Source organism: Glandiceps talaboti, chromosome 23, assembly GCF_964340395.1.
Source record: "Glandiceps talaboti chromosome 23, keGlaTala1.1, whole genome shotgun sequence".
In the NCBI taxonomy this organism is placed as follows: domain Eukaryota; kingdom Metazoa; phylum Hemichordata; class Enteropneusta; family Spengelidae; genus Glandiceps; species Glandiceps talaboti.
The window spans coordinates 14,285,304-14,300,640 of NC_135571.1; positions in this window are offsets into that span (position 1 = coordinate 14,285,304).

A 15,337-nucleotide genomic window follows, 5' to 3' on the forward strand; every position below is an offset into this window, starting at 1 on the left:
ATAATTCAGGTACAAATATCACAAATGTGTTGACAGAAAAAGTAGGTCAATGACAATAACATTGAATTAAATCATATTGCATTTTATTAGCAAATTCATAGAAATGAGAAATTGCAATATTACAAATTTTATCTAAGATTTTCTTGTGGAAAGAAATATCCACATCACGTAAAACTAGTGTTTCACTTTAAAGAATAAGATAATTTTTGTATAAAAAAAATGATTCTTTATTAGCATATCATCACAACTGAAATTAACAACTTAGAATTGAAGTCAACTTTCATCTCTAAAACTTGGAATATCTCTTTTACTATGAAGTGTATTTTGATTAACTGCTTGTATGTTTATTGCATCAAGCCAATCACAATAGTGTGTTCTATAGTGCTAATGCTTTGTGTCATCTATGGCAATTTTAATCAAATCCTATCACAAACACCTTCACAAAGAACTTACAAACCTATAATTCTTTAGAGCCTTGTAACTCTATGGTCACCTCTGAACTCTACATTGTACTGGAAACTGGCACTTTATAAACCCATTCATTCATTCATTCATTCATTCATTCACTCACTCACTCATTCATCGGTTGGTTGGTTGGTCGGTTGGTTGGTCGGTTGATTGATTGATTGATTGATTGATTGATTGATAGATTGATACATTCATTAGTTGATTGATTGATTGATTGATTGATTGATACATTCATTAGTTGATTGATTGATTGATTGATTAATTGGTGATTGGTTGATTGATTGATCGATTAATAGATTGATTGATTCATTCATTCATTCATTGGATAACTGATTGGTTGATCAATCGATCCATTGATTGATTGTTTGATTGATTGATTGATTGATTGATTGATGAAGTAAATTAAATGCTATATTGGCCCTATTTTAGAATCCTTTGAAGACAAGTCTGTACATTTTATGAATACCGCCCTCTAGAATGAGTTGAGTGTTTGATATTTCAGAATGACTGTGGTTTATACTATTATAGCCTTGTATTTCTCACACTGTAGTGTAAATCTTTCATTCAATGTGCCAGACTTTGTGATTTGTGTGTAAGGGAGAATATTATCAAATGGCAATGAGGTTGTACAGCTGATCACTATAGCACAGCTGGCAAAGTATGTCAGTTTTATCACATTTCATTTTCTATCTACAAGCAGCGTTAGAACATTTCTTCAGAGTTGCTACTCAGTTAGTACTTTGCAGCATGAGGGCTGTCTCAATATCACAGTCCAATTAACAAACGTACAATACACATCATTGCTGTCCAACAAACACATAACGTACATCATTGCTGAACTTATTACAGATGTGTCCAACAAACACATAACGTACGTCATTGCTGAATTTATTATAGATGCGTCCAACAAACACATAACGTACATCATTGCTGAATTTATTATAGATGCGTCCAACAAACACATAACGTACATCATTGCTGAACTTATTATAGATGCGTCCAACAAACACATAACGTACATCATTGCTGAATTTATTACAGATGCGTCCAACAAACACATAACGTACATCATTGCTTGATTTACAATATTCGTACAGATTCTCCTGTAATCACACAAATCACAAAGTCTGGTAAATAAAATTTGATATATTCTTTGCGTTCACAATATCTAATATTAATACATTACAAAATGCTGCAGCTATTGTCACGGCATATTCATAACTATTTATACTTCATGGTACAATGAGTACCATGTACATTTCATTTAAAAAGTTTGTCTTACTATACTTAAAGATACAATGAATATATACCCTGTACATTTCAATCTTACTATTTCAACAATGTTTTTAGAAAATTCATCCAAAACTTTAAATCTAGAAATAGTATGTGTACATTTCTAACCGTCACATAGTTAGATAGATAGCTAATTGTGTTTGAGGGCAGTATAGTAAAATTTACCAATCCTTTCAGCTTCCATTTGTATATTTCAGTACTATAGAAGTTAGTCTGTAAGGTATGCTGCAATGGGGTGCCCTCACAGGTCAGGAGAGAGGAGGCTGGTGAGGGCATAGCAACACAGTTTATCTTACGGTCTATATATAGAAGTTAAGTTAAGTTGTGAATGACATTGTCTAGTTTGTTGAAGTCTACATGTATGTGTTAACTGTTATTTTGTGAATATACATAGTTAATTGTACTGTGTATAGAACTGATGTATGCCATGATTATTAGTTTGGCTAAATAGGAAATTCTTGTGTTGTGTATTAAAATCTATTAATATGGCAAAGCAAGCTGACTTTTATGTTTGCATGTAACATTGTCTTGTCTTATCATGTCTTGTTTTGTTGTTTTTTAAGTTTTTGAGACCATCAGACGAATCACAGAAATTCATCTTTAATAGAATTTCTTATATCTTAAGTGTTCATTCAGCAGCCAATGTATTATCAAATGGTTTCCATAGTTACCCGTAATGCTCAACTTCAGTTTGTCCATTGTCTACCAAAGAAGTTGTCATTCATTGACATCGGCTGGCCATTAGAAAAAGTGGCCATTCATTGGCTGGTTATCACAAAAGATGATGGGAAACATGATTCAACTACACCTCTATCACATTTATCTCAATTCTGATTGGTTATTGTGATACATGTATCACATTTATCTCAATTCTGATTGGTTATTGTGATACATGTAGGACATTTATCTCAATTCTGATTGGTTATTGTGATACATGTAGGACATTTATCTCAATTCTGATTGGTTATTGTGATACATGTACCACATTTATCTCAATTCTGATTGGTTATTGTGATACATGTATCACATTTATCTCAATTCTGATTGGTTATTGTGATACATGTATCACATTTATCTCAATTCTGATTGGTTATTGTGATACATGTATCACATTTATCTCAATTCTGATTGGTTATTGTGATACATGTATCACATTTATCTCAATTCTGATTGGTTATTGTGATACATGTAGGACATTTATCTCAATTCTGATTGGTTATTGTGATACATGTAGCACATTTATCTCAATTCTGATTGGTTATTGTGATACATGTAGGACCTCTCTGATCTATAACCTAATACAATAGCCTAGTATAGTTTTGTGTTGCATTGTGGGAACATTTCTGTTAAGGTTAATTTACATCTCTGTATTTTTAGTTTTGAAATAACAATGTCATCATTAATAGAAAGAAATTATTGGTTAATGTCATCAACAAAGTACATTGTAAGTTGATATGATAATTGTTGAATAAGAAGACAGTAGATTCTGATTCTGAAGTGAATACAAAATTTCACTTTGTGTACTGACTGTATGACATCACACAGACACTGAACCTGTAATATGGCCAGACATTCAACCTGCAATTGATTGTTTAACCAGGCATTCAACCTACAATATGGTCAGGCATTCAATCTACAATTGATCTTTTGGCCAGGCATTCAACCTACAATAGGTCTATTGGCCTGGCATTCAACCTGCAATAGATCTATTGGCCAGGCATTCAATCTGCAATAGGTCTATTGGCCAGGCATTCACCCTGCAATAGGTCTATTGGCCTGGCATTCACCCTGCAATATAGCCAGGCATTCAATCTACAATTGATCTATTGGCCAGGCATTCAACCTACAATAGGTCTATTGGCCAGGCATTCACCCTGCAATAGGTCTATTGGCCAGGCATTCACCCTACAATAGGTCTATTGGCCAGGCATTCACCCTGCAATGTGTACGTTTATTAATAATTTGCAAGTAATCTATTGGCCAGGCATGCTGTCTTTTTAAGTGCAATACATAGAAATGATATAGATAGTTCTGTAAATATATTGTTTGCTCACTTTGTAAATATTGTTTCATTTCTTGTTATGCCCGTTTTGCTTATTCTAATATTGTAACAAATAGTACCATATCTGTATATACTTGTCACAGACCAATACTGAATTCATTTAACTCTTTATGTAATTAATATTTCATATTTTACTATGCTTTCATTCTAGTCTTTATCAAATTTTGAAAACATTTTAAAGTAAATTTAGCTAATTCTTGCCAAAATGCTAAAATTCTCAATAGATTTGGTATTGTTTTCTGTACCAACAAGGTTTTGGGTGTATCTTTTATATTCAGTTTTTTTTCACCTTAGAGAAAGGTATTTGACGCCATTGTTTCAAATTGTTGCAAGTTCAGAATGTATTTGCATGAAAATTGTGAGTAGTTGTCCACTCCAATAAATAGCGCCATCTAGTGGTAAATTATAGTGTTACTATATGAGTGAAAATCAAACTTTAAAAATTTCTTTAAGGAAGTGACTTTTTTCACTTTTTGTTTTGAAATCTTTATATATAGAGGGCGCTGTATCACATGGATTGGTACCCTACAACAGGATGTACTACTATTTTCCATGGTTTAAGTTAACTTCACCAAAATTGTACAACAATTGCCGTTTTTAATTCTCATTTGATGTAACCAGGACAACCATTTACCAATAGTGGGTCTTTGAAATATTCTATAGTGGTGTCACCAAAAGATAATTTATCAGTCTACCTAAAAATGGTATGTCTGGTAAATGTATATTCAAAAGGTTGGCTACAGGTAAAGTTGTCTGGTTTAAAGCAGTTGACAACTTAGCACTGCATTGGTTGTAATGTACTCTTAGGTGTTGTATGATAACAATTCTTTGTGAAGACTGCCCTCATTAGGTCAGTGTCAGAAAGCTCAAGTATTGTCATGTTTTGGTGATATCAGTTGTCTTGACATGAGTATTAAAGCCACTCCTATCATCATCCTGTAACATGGTTAAATTTCACCTCAAGAGGGCAGCATTTATGAGAACGCTTCATTTCGACTGTCATCATTTAAAGGCTCACACATTTGAGGTTTATTTCAACAATAAATAGAGACTTAGTCAATCAATTCTAGTCAGTATATAAGATTGACATTGGCCTGTGTTTGGCTTGAAATGTGTGACCCATCACTCTAAATAAGAAAATACTATGAAATACAGATTGTCAGGGTAATAGTAGCTCTCTAACCAAAACCACAACCTTTTTAGTTTTGTTTTAAGGCAAAAAAAAAATTGTTTCCTGTCAGGACATTGTATCATTCTATCAATGCAATTTTGTTTTGTATTCTCAACTAAGCTGTCACTCAGTCTTCTATATATGGCTTTTACTGTTCTTTTTATTTAGTACTTTACAGCAAGTGTGTATGTGGGGCTGATGTCATTTGCTTGTTCACGATTGACTCTGCAGTTGTCTTCATTGAAGTAGGGAGGGTTATTTTTGTGCTTCCCCCAGATCTGCAGACTGCATAGGCTGAACAAAAATGAAAAGAAAGACCGATGTGAGGGTATTTAAGTGATGCACAAGCTGACCAGAAACACTTCTCTCTTTTTTGGCCTGACAGTAACATACATATATGGACAACGACGACTTTCCATGTATGGACAATTACTTTCCATATATGGACAACGACGACTTTCCATGTATGGACAATTACTTTCCATATATGGACAACAACGACTTTTCACCTATGGACAATTACTTTCCATATATGGACCACAACGACTTTTCACCTATGGACAATTACTTTCCATATATGGACAACGACTTTTCACCTATGGACAATTTCCATATATGGACAACAATGACTTTCCATGTATGGACAATGACTTTCTGTATATGGACAACAATTACTTTCCATATATGGACAATGACTTTCCATATGTGGAGAACAATGACTTCCATATATAGACAACAACTTTCTATATATGGAAAATGGCTTTCCATATATGGACAACAATACCTTCCATAGTATACAACTATGACTTCCAGACTGACTTCCCAGATCATTGATTTGACCTTTGACCTGACCCTTGATCTCATTATAGAGGATAAGCTTGTTTATTGGTTTCCTTGGAAACTAACAGGGTACATTGAAGACAAGTCACACAGACATACAATGTCTTGATATTTTATTTTGTAGCATATTATTGTTCCATCAGATACAATATATAATCCTAAATATTGTTGTTCTTTTGATATTTTTTTATAATTTGAAATTGAAAAAAAAATGAATCTCTTTAATAATGTTTAACATGCTTACTCTAGAGGGTTGTTTTTATGTCAAATTTACTGTTTTATTTACATTAAGGGTGTATTTTCAATTTCTGGTTTCAGTTTTAGCTTCAATGTATGTTTGAATACTGAGTGCAATGTATAATAAATAAACTAGTAATGCTTCAATAATCTTACATAATGTATTATGTGAATATTGTGTGGTGTTATTTTTATCATCATACCTGACGCTATTACATGCCTTTACCATTCATTTTCTCAACTAATAGGCCTTTCCAAAATTTGCCATGGTGGCACTCTGCTTCCTGTCTGTGGTGGTGCTCTACTTCCTGTCTGTGTGTACCTTAGGGGGGGGTATACAGGGTATAGCTTACTCAGTTAATCATAGAGCACTGCTGCTTTCCTCAATGTCTGAACAATATGAAAAACATCCTTGATTTACACTTCTTTGGAATACCAAGGGACAAAGATCTCCAGGAAAGCTCTTAAGACACTACTATTAGGTGATGATACCCGCAATTCGAGTGAGGGCGCTGTACTCTCAATTTCCTGTTTTCAGTCTGGAATGGCCTATTGTTTTCAATTGTCCCCTATGATTGCTAGTGTAACTAGCTTTCATTTCCTTTCATGATAAATACACATCTTCAGCAACGATCTTCAAAAGAAATCCTAACAAAATGAGAAGATCATGTGACCAGGGGCTCAGTTGAGTCTGCAAGTTTCTGAATACAAAAATTGGATGAACAGTAACCAAGTTTAAGGTTTATTACATCAGCATGCAGTCAGGCTATAGAAGGAAACATCCATGATACATACCTTGCAAGTGAAGTACAAAATGTATAGTGATAATGGGCAGTACTCAAGAAAATATAGCAACTTGTCAAATTATATTTACAAGACGTTTACAAGATTTGGCAATTGATATAAGTCGTGATATTTTTAGGGGAATAGCTGCCATGTATATTCTCTGGGGTTAGCCAGCCAGCCCTGAAATCTACCTCAGTTATAAGGCGTGATATCTGAGAAAGGAGTAAGCCAGCGAAGAGTATGATTCTCTTGATATTAGATTTACCCTTAAAAAGTCATGACTTAAAGTCATGGGCCATTTTTGTTTCAAAATGTATGGCATGCTCATATGATTATCAAGTCATAATTTTATGTTGACATCGTTATATATTAATCCAGTGATATTATAATTATGTCGTTTATTATTATTGATAATTAAGTATCTAGATTTCCATATTGTTATAGGATTTATATTTGACAGGAGTGGTATAGTGATAGAAAATATTTCTTTCTCTTTTTTCCCCACTTTTATGTTGATCTTATCCCCCAAAAATATATGTGGGGCTTTTATAGATCAGACCACCTCCCCGACCCCCCCCCCCCAAACTTTATTACTTTGGGAACAAGTCTGAAAATTTTACACAAATTATCAGACATATATATATGGTTCCCCTCTTACTCTGGAAGAGGAATAGATTCAGATCCCTGACAGTTGATACGGATAGATACTTGTCACAGACCGAACTCATCATACTTGCCAATACATCTAGGGAGTCGGACCAAACTCATCATACTCACCAATACATCTAGGGAGTCGGACCAAACTCATCATACTTGCCAATACATCTAGGGAGTCAGACCAAACTCATCATACTCACCAATACATCTAGGGAGTCAGACCAAACTCATCATACTTGCCAATACATCTAGGGAGTCAAACCGAACTCATCATACTTGCCAATACATCTAGGGAGTCAGATCAAACTTATCATACTTGCCAATACATCTAGGGGGTCGGATCAAACTCATCATACTTGCCAATACATCTAGTGAGTCAGACCGAACTCATCATACTTGCCAATACACCTAGGGAGTTAGACCGAACTCATCATACTTGCCAATACACCTAGGGAGTTAGACCGAACTCATCATACTCGCCAGATAATACCGACTCCATCACATGGCATCTATAGATCTGGCTATGAGGGCAAAACTTTTTTTCAACAATATTAGGAATTTGTGGAGGAAATACATTTGGACAATTCAGCATTCTGAAAATTGTTAATAGCCTATGGATTCAATTCCCACATTTCTTGCAATAGTGCTAATTACCAGGTGCTAGTATTCAATTCCCACATTTCAAACAACACAGAGACCATTTGGAAAACAATGGAAAACCTGAACTAGACACTCACACATGAAAAAAATATATAATAAAATAAAATAAAAAAATCTACCTACCTCACCTATTTTAAAATTGAATGTAATCGCAACCACACATTTTTTTTACGCCTTAGGGAATTTTAAGACAAAAAGTTGACCCATGTTTAGGAATTTTTTTCATGAAAAAGTGACCCATTTGGATGGCACATAACCACACACATTTCTATGGGAGTCCCCTCCCCTCTCAGTCAATGGCAAGCTTCATACTGCATCGGAATCCTCAAGGTCAAATAGCATAATTTAAAGTGTTGTAAAACTTCACATTTTGCCTGCTATTTAAACTATTGAAGTTTAATAGTGACCCAATTTGTGTTATATTATCCATATCCATATTATCGATAATGCTCTTTCTGAGACCTTGACCTTTGACCTCGACCTCTGTCTTCAAGGTCAAAGAGCCAAAAATTAATCATATATTGTAGTGCATAGTACACAGCAGAGATGATAGACCAATTTCAACCAAGCCTGCTACAAATGTCAGAAACAATAATCCACATATGCAGGGTACTTTGACATTGGCAATAATGGTTGAATGGTGGCCATATTTATTGTCAAATTTGACATTTTGTGCACTTAACCAATATTATTTATAATGAGCTTCAAGACCTTGACATTGCTTTTTTGGTGAACTTGGCAATGATGACAAAATTTTGATCATATTTTTCATAAAAAATTCAGCATTAACTAGTAAGTTGAAATACTGGCGACTGTCTTTGATGAAGACTTATGAAAATTTGTCACTGTATTAATAACTTTCAGATGAATATTTGAGGCTACATCATTTTTCATCTGCATTATTGACATTACAAATTAATTGTAGATGAACAACAAAAAGTTAGTAAAGAATTTATAGATAACACTTACCATTCATAGCTGTTAGCTGTGATGTATATTTGATATTCTGCAGACGTACTATGTAATAGATATTGCCTTGAAATACACAGCCAGATACGATAGTACTTTCTCTTGGTCATTATGCCAACAATTTTTTAGACTAAGAATGTAGTCATACTCGTATGGTAATTCTGGCTATATGGTCCCCTGGATTTTGAAGAGTTTCATTTTTAATTTGATTTTATTACATGAATTTTAATTTAATTTTAGCACATTTTGACTTCTGATGATAAACTTTCTCTTGGAAAATTTCTTGTTGATGTAAATAGTATTGAATTCACTTTATTTCTGTATGTTATTTTGGTATGCAATGCTTGCTATGGCATGTTGTTATGCAATATTGATTGATTGATTGATTGATTGATTGATATAATTGATGATTTTTTAACGTTTGTGGTGAAAGTGATTCAAAAGGCATTCAAAATTGAATACTCTAAAATCCATATTATCTAGTCAATGCTAGGGGTATCATTGCTGCCAAGCAACTCATTGTGGCCAATTCGACTCACCATACAAGGACACATACTTTTTTCGTTTTTCTTTCGTTATTTTTTTTATGGGGAGGGGTAACACACATGCACATAATGCTTGACTGCAAATTATGAATAGAGTTATAATGGAATGTGCCATTATAACTCTAAACCATACAAACATACAGAAAGTTAAAAGGGTTGGGGACTTGATTGTATTGGTGTAATGTAACTGTTGAATGTGTACGCGCAGCGAATAAAGGCAGAGACACGGCGGAAATTGAGACGGCGGCAAAACTGGAAGTTTGTGAGGTGTATGTGTGTTTGTTATGAGAGAAAGACCATGAACAACAAATGAAAAATATCATTGCCAACCAACCAATGACCCATTGCCAACCAACTGACAAACTAATCAACCACAGAGACCCAAAAACCACAGTAACAAACCAGACATACTGAAATGGGATAACAGAAAATCAATGGGGTGCTGTATGTGTATGTCAATATGTAATATGTGATCACGCGCAGCGACGACAGCGGACCGAGATGCGAGGTAGTTAAAAGAGCAATCATTCATGCAGCCATACATACTAAAAAAAAAATCCTAAACTTACTTGGTGCTGATGTCTGAAACTGTTTTTCTGTTCTTCTAAACTCCTCCAACCTCCAGTTCTACTAATAAAATAACTTGAAAATACAATTTGATATATAAATTACACTTCAATAGATAACATAACTGTAAAATACACCTCAGTATCGTAGAAATCAAATACATCAATCAGTCTTGGGTCTTCTTATCACCACAGGCTGAAAGAAAGAAATTTAAGAAATAGTATAAGACTTTAAGTATTCACTCACAGTGCAATGATATCTTCTGGACTTATTTTATGTTGCAGACATGACAATCAAAGTAGAAGTGAAGTTTCTAACTTTCAATGTATACATATATTAAATATTAGAAAGAAGGTTTTTGACTTACATTTTCCATCATTTGTCCATCCTAGTCGAGCCTGGCTTCCTGAAAATAAACTTGCATGCAAATTTTATTAATACAGTTTTGTTAATGTTATGTTTTATTGATAAATAATGAAGAAATACATTCAATATAAATTACATTTAACAAAGTGCTCCCATATGGCTGACATTGAATTTGCAAAGTTCTAATTTCGAGACAGTAATTTTTTATGAAATGGGTGAAAGGAAGAAAGGAAATCTTGACTAAGGTACACTTGCACAGGTTTGGGAAACTGCTCTAAAGAAAGAACTGCATGTATAAATTTGCATAAACAGTATAATTAATTGATTCTATTGTCTTACTGTTTCGCCCTGAAAAATCAATCAAGAATAAGTCAAGCGAAAGCATTTTTACTATCAAATTGATTAATATGACATAATTTTAATTAAAGTTGTACAAAGTGGGTAGAATTTGTATGTGTTATCCTAATGTGTATTTTTGGCCTATTTCAGAGAATTTAAAATTATTTTTTGCAGAACTATGGGGTGTGGGTGTGCAACTCCCATAGGTGACCACATGGGGAAGGTCTGCTAGAAAGGAGTATATACTTTTCTGGGCTGGAAAACCTTGGAAAACCTTGCTCAACTGGACCAATAGATTTTGCTTCAATTGCATCTTAGAATAATTCTTTAATTTTCAAAAAGTTGTTACATTTCTTAAAAGTGAGATTTCATTTTCTAAAAGACAATTAATTTGATCAGTTTTTAGCTATTTCATAGTACAAACGGATGTCTATATCTATCATAGATCTGTACAGTATCTATTTTGTGCTATAAAGTTGGTATTAGAAAGTGTCTCCATTTTTGGGTATGTAGTATGACAACAGTAAGGGCTTGGTGATCCCAGCAAAGCCTCCTAGTATCACTTCACACAGAGTTGTCCTCTGGATTTTTAATTTAATTTCTAAATAACTTCATTTAATGATGTCATATGAACATGTATAATGAGAGTAATCCATTATACCAATACTATTTCAAATTCAAGTGCAATTAATTATGAAAGGAGAATTAGAAATTAATAGTCATTGGTGCCTAATTATGTGCTTATTTACTATACATTATTATTTATTATATATTAGTATTTATTATATATTAGTACTTATTACTTATTAGTGATTATTTATTGTGTTATTATTATTACCCTAAAGTTATTATTTTTATCATTATTATTATTTAGATAGAATGTAATAGCAGGGCCGACAAAGAAAATTTATGTTAAGTGTGCTTCTTTGAACTAGTATTGGCAAAATAAACCACTTTCGTTAATGTTGTTCACATGACCATGTATCCTAGGATGAGGTGGGCAACTCTTCATGAAATGACATAGGGAGGCTATGTTGAAACCCCCAAAACCCAAACTGTTGTCATAGTATACACCCTAAAAAGGGTCTGACCCTTTCTTATACCAACTGTATCACACAAAATACATACTATACAGTTCTATAATACATGTAGACGGTAGTTCATATGATGTAATACCTAAAAACTGATCAAAAATATTATTTTTTTGAGAAATGAAATCTTACTTTTAGCAATTGTAAGAATTATTTTGAAAATTGTATAATCATTTTGAGCTACAATTAAAATAAAATCTACCAGTCTAGATGGGTAGGGTTGTTCCAAAATCTTCTGGCCCAGAAAAGTATATACCCTATGTCATACCTTATGACATACAGACTTTCCAACAGACCCTCCCCATATGGTTCATGGGAGTTGCCCCACCTATGTATTCATGAATGGTAATATTTGTAATTGCTCAAGATCAGGTTTCAAAAGAAAGCTAGTTTTTGAATTAATATGCAGTAAATATTGATTTTTGATAACAAGTATGGCCGCCATTTGGTCACATTTGCATATGTCAAAAAAAAAAGAATGACATGCATATTTTCCATATGACATGTCACCTTTGTGCCAGTTTTGAAAGAAATCGGATATTACAAGTCTGAGAAATGACATATTACGGACAGATGGAAGCCCATTGTAATAGTCACACACTTTGGGGGACTAAAAATGCTTTTGCTGGACAAATTCTATTCCCTTTTCTAAACATTGTAATCTCTGCTTGACAGAGAAACATAACCATAATATTTATGTTCAAAATTTCAATTGATAAATATTGAATCAAACTTTTCTGATAGCAATACTCATTTTAGTGATGTGCACAAATTTTAGTTTGGATAATTACCATAATAATATGTAATAATTTGCTAAATTCAGTTTTAATTTAGCAAAACAAATTGCAACCTACAGGAGCATTTTGGTTTACACCAGTTCTATTTTTATTTTTATTTGTACTCCCATTGTAAAAATAATTATTCCCAGGAAATAAAAACTACTTCATGATAAAAAAAACAAAAACAAAAACAAAAACCCTACTCCCATGGTAAAAAATTACTCCCATGGTAAAAAAAACCAAACCAAACACTTCCCATGGAATAAAAACACTACTCCCATGGTAAAAAAAACCAAACACTTCCCATGGAATAAAAACATTACTCCCATGGTAAAAAAAACCCAAACACTTCCCATGGAATAAAAACACTACTCCCATGGTACAACAAACCAAACACTTCCCATGGAATAAAAACACTACTCCCATGGTAAAAAAAAATCCAAACACTTCCCATGGAATAAAAACACTACTCCCATGGTAAAACAAACCAAACTCTTCCCACGGAATAAAAACACTACTCCCATGGTAAAATAAAACTACTTCCATGGTAAAATAACTCCTCCTATAGTTAAAAAAACTTCCCATGGAATAAAAACTACTCCTGTGGTAAAAAAAAAAAACCAAACACTTCCCATGGAATAAAAACACTACTCCCATGGTAAAAAAAACCCCAAACACTTCCCATGGAATAAAAACACTACTCCCATGGTAAAAAAAACCAAACACTTCCCATGGAATAAAAACACTACTCCCATGGTAAAACAAACCAAACATTTCCCATGGAATAAAAACACTACTCCCATGTTAAAAAAAAAAAAAACACTTCCCATGGAATAAAAACACTACTCCCATGGTAAAGAAAACCAAACACTTCCCATGGAATAAAAACACTACTCCCATGGTAAAAAAAAAACCAAACACTTCCCATGGAATAAAAACATTAATCCCATGGTAAAACAAACCAAACACTTCCCATGGAATAAAAACACTACTCCCATGGTTAAAAAAAACCCAAACACTTCCCATGGAATAAAAACACTACTCCCATGGTAAAACAAACCAAACTCTTCCCACGGAATAAAAACACTACTCCCATGGTAAAATAAAACTACTTCCATGGTAAAATAACTCCTCCTATAGTTAAAAAAACTTCCCATGGAATAAAAACTACTCCTGTGGTAAAAAAAAAAAAAAAACACTTCCCATGGAATAAAAACACTACTCCCATGGTAAAAAAAAAACCCAAACACTTCCCATGGAATAAAAACACTACTCCCATGGTAAAACAAACCAAACATTTCCCATGGAATAAAAACACTACTCCCATGTTAAAAAAAAAAAAAACACTTCCCATGGAATAAAAACACTACTCCCATGGTAAAGAAAACCAAACACTTCCCATGGAATAAAAACACTACTCCCATGGTAAAAAAAAAACCAAACACTTCCCATGGAATAAAAACATTAATCCCATGGTAAAACAAACCAAACACTTCCCATGGAATAAAAACACTACTCCCATGGTTAAAAAAAACCCAAACACTTCCCAGAATGATTTACAAAATATACAACAAACTATTGTATTATGTTAGTTTCGATGGCGTTCTACATAATTTAATATTCAACATTCTATTATCATGTAATACTAAATTGATAAGATGTCGTCTAATTGTTTATGCATCAAATATTGGGCTTGCGTTTTGAATACCAAGAGATGGTTAAGTTTCCTTGGTAGTATATATAATACTGTAAGTACCATTTACATGTAATATGCGAGGAAAGTATAAAAACGCTGATAACGACAGTTTAAAAGAGTTATACGTTATAATATAATAATAATGTCACTATTTATTTCGCGACTGAGTGCACAATTTAACGCTTTGATTGATAATTCACGTTTATCAACTAAGGGAAAAGTCACTCTTTAGTATAGTCTGGTTTTCCTTGAATAATGTTCAAATATTTGACATTTGTTTTTCATTGAGCGATCTAAGATTGAATATCACCGACGACTTTGTTCAATCGTGTAACAATACGGTATCACAGTAACTGGTTTGCTGACGTTATGCCAAGTCCTCACGAAGAAGCTAGCAGAAGGAAATGAAATTCAGGCCACTTATTCCAAGGTAACACAAATAATGAAATATAAATACTTGATGAAGGAGTAGGCCTAGGAGGAACGAAAAGAATCTGCAACAAGAACTTTCGTCAAAAGAGTAGTTTCTCAAGATGACAATGACATAATTATGACAGAAAAGGAAAACGTGATCGCGCTAAAAGAAAATGTCTTGGCAAAAAAAGAACCACTTTTAGCATCATCAAAGGGTTGCTTAAAGAACATGCAAACAGATTATTTGGGCAAAAAACAGCAAATATTTTAAAAAGAAATAAGAAGAATTGGAAAATCGGGAAGAAAAAATTGAATTAAGGAAGCTTCTGTTAGATGCAAGAAAAGAAAATTTGACAGAAAGAAAACGAATTAGAGAGACAGGATGCTGAATTCAAAA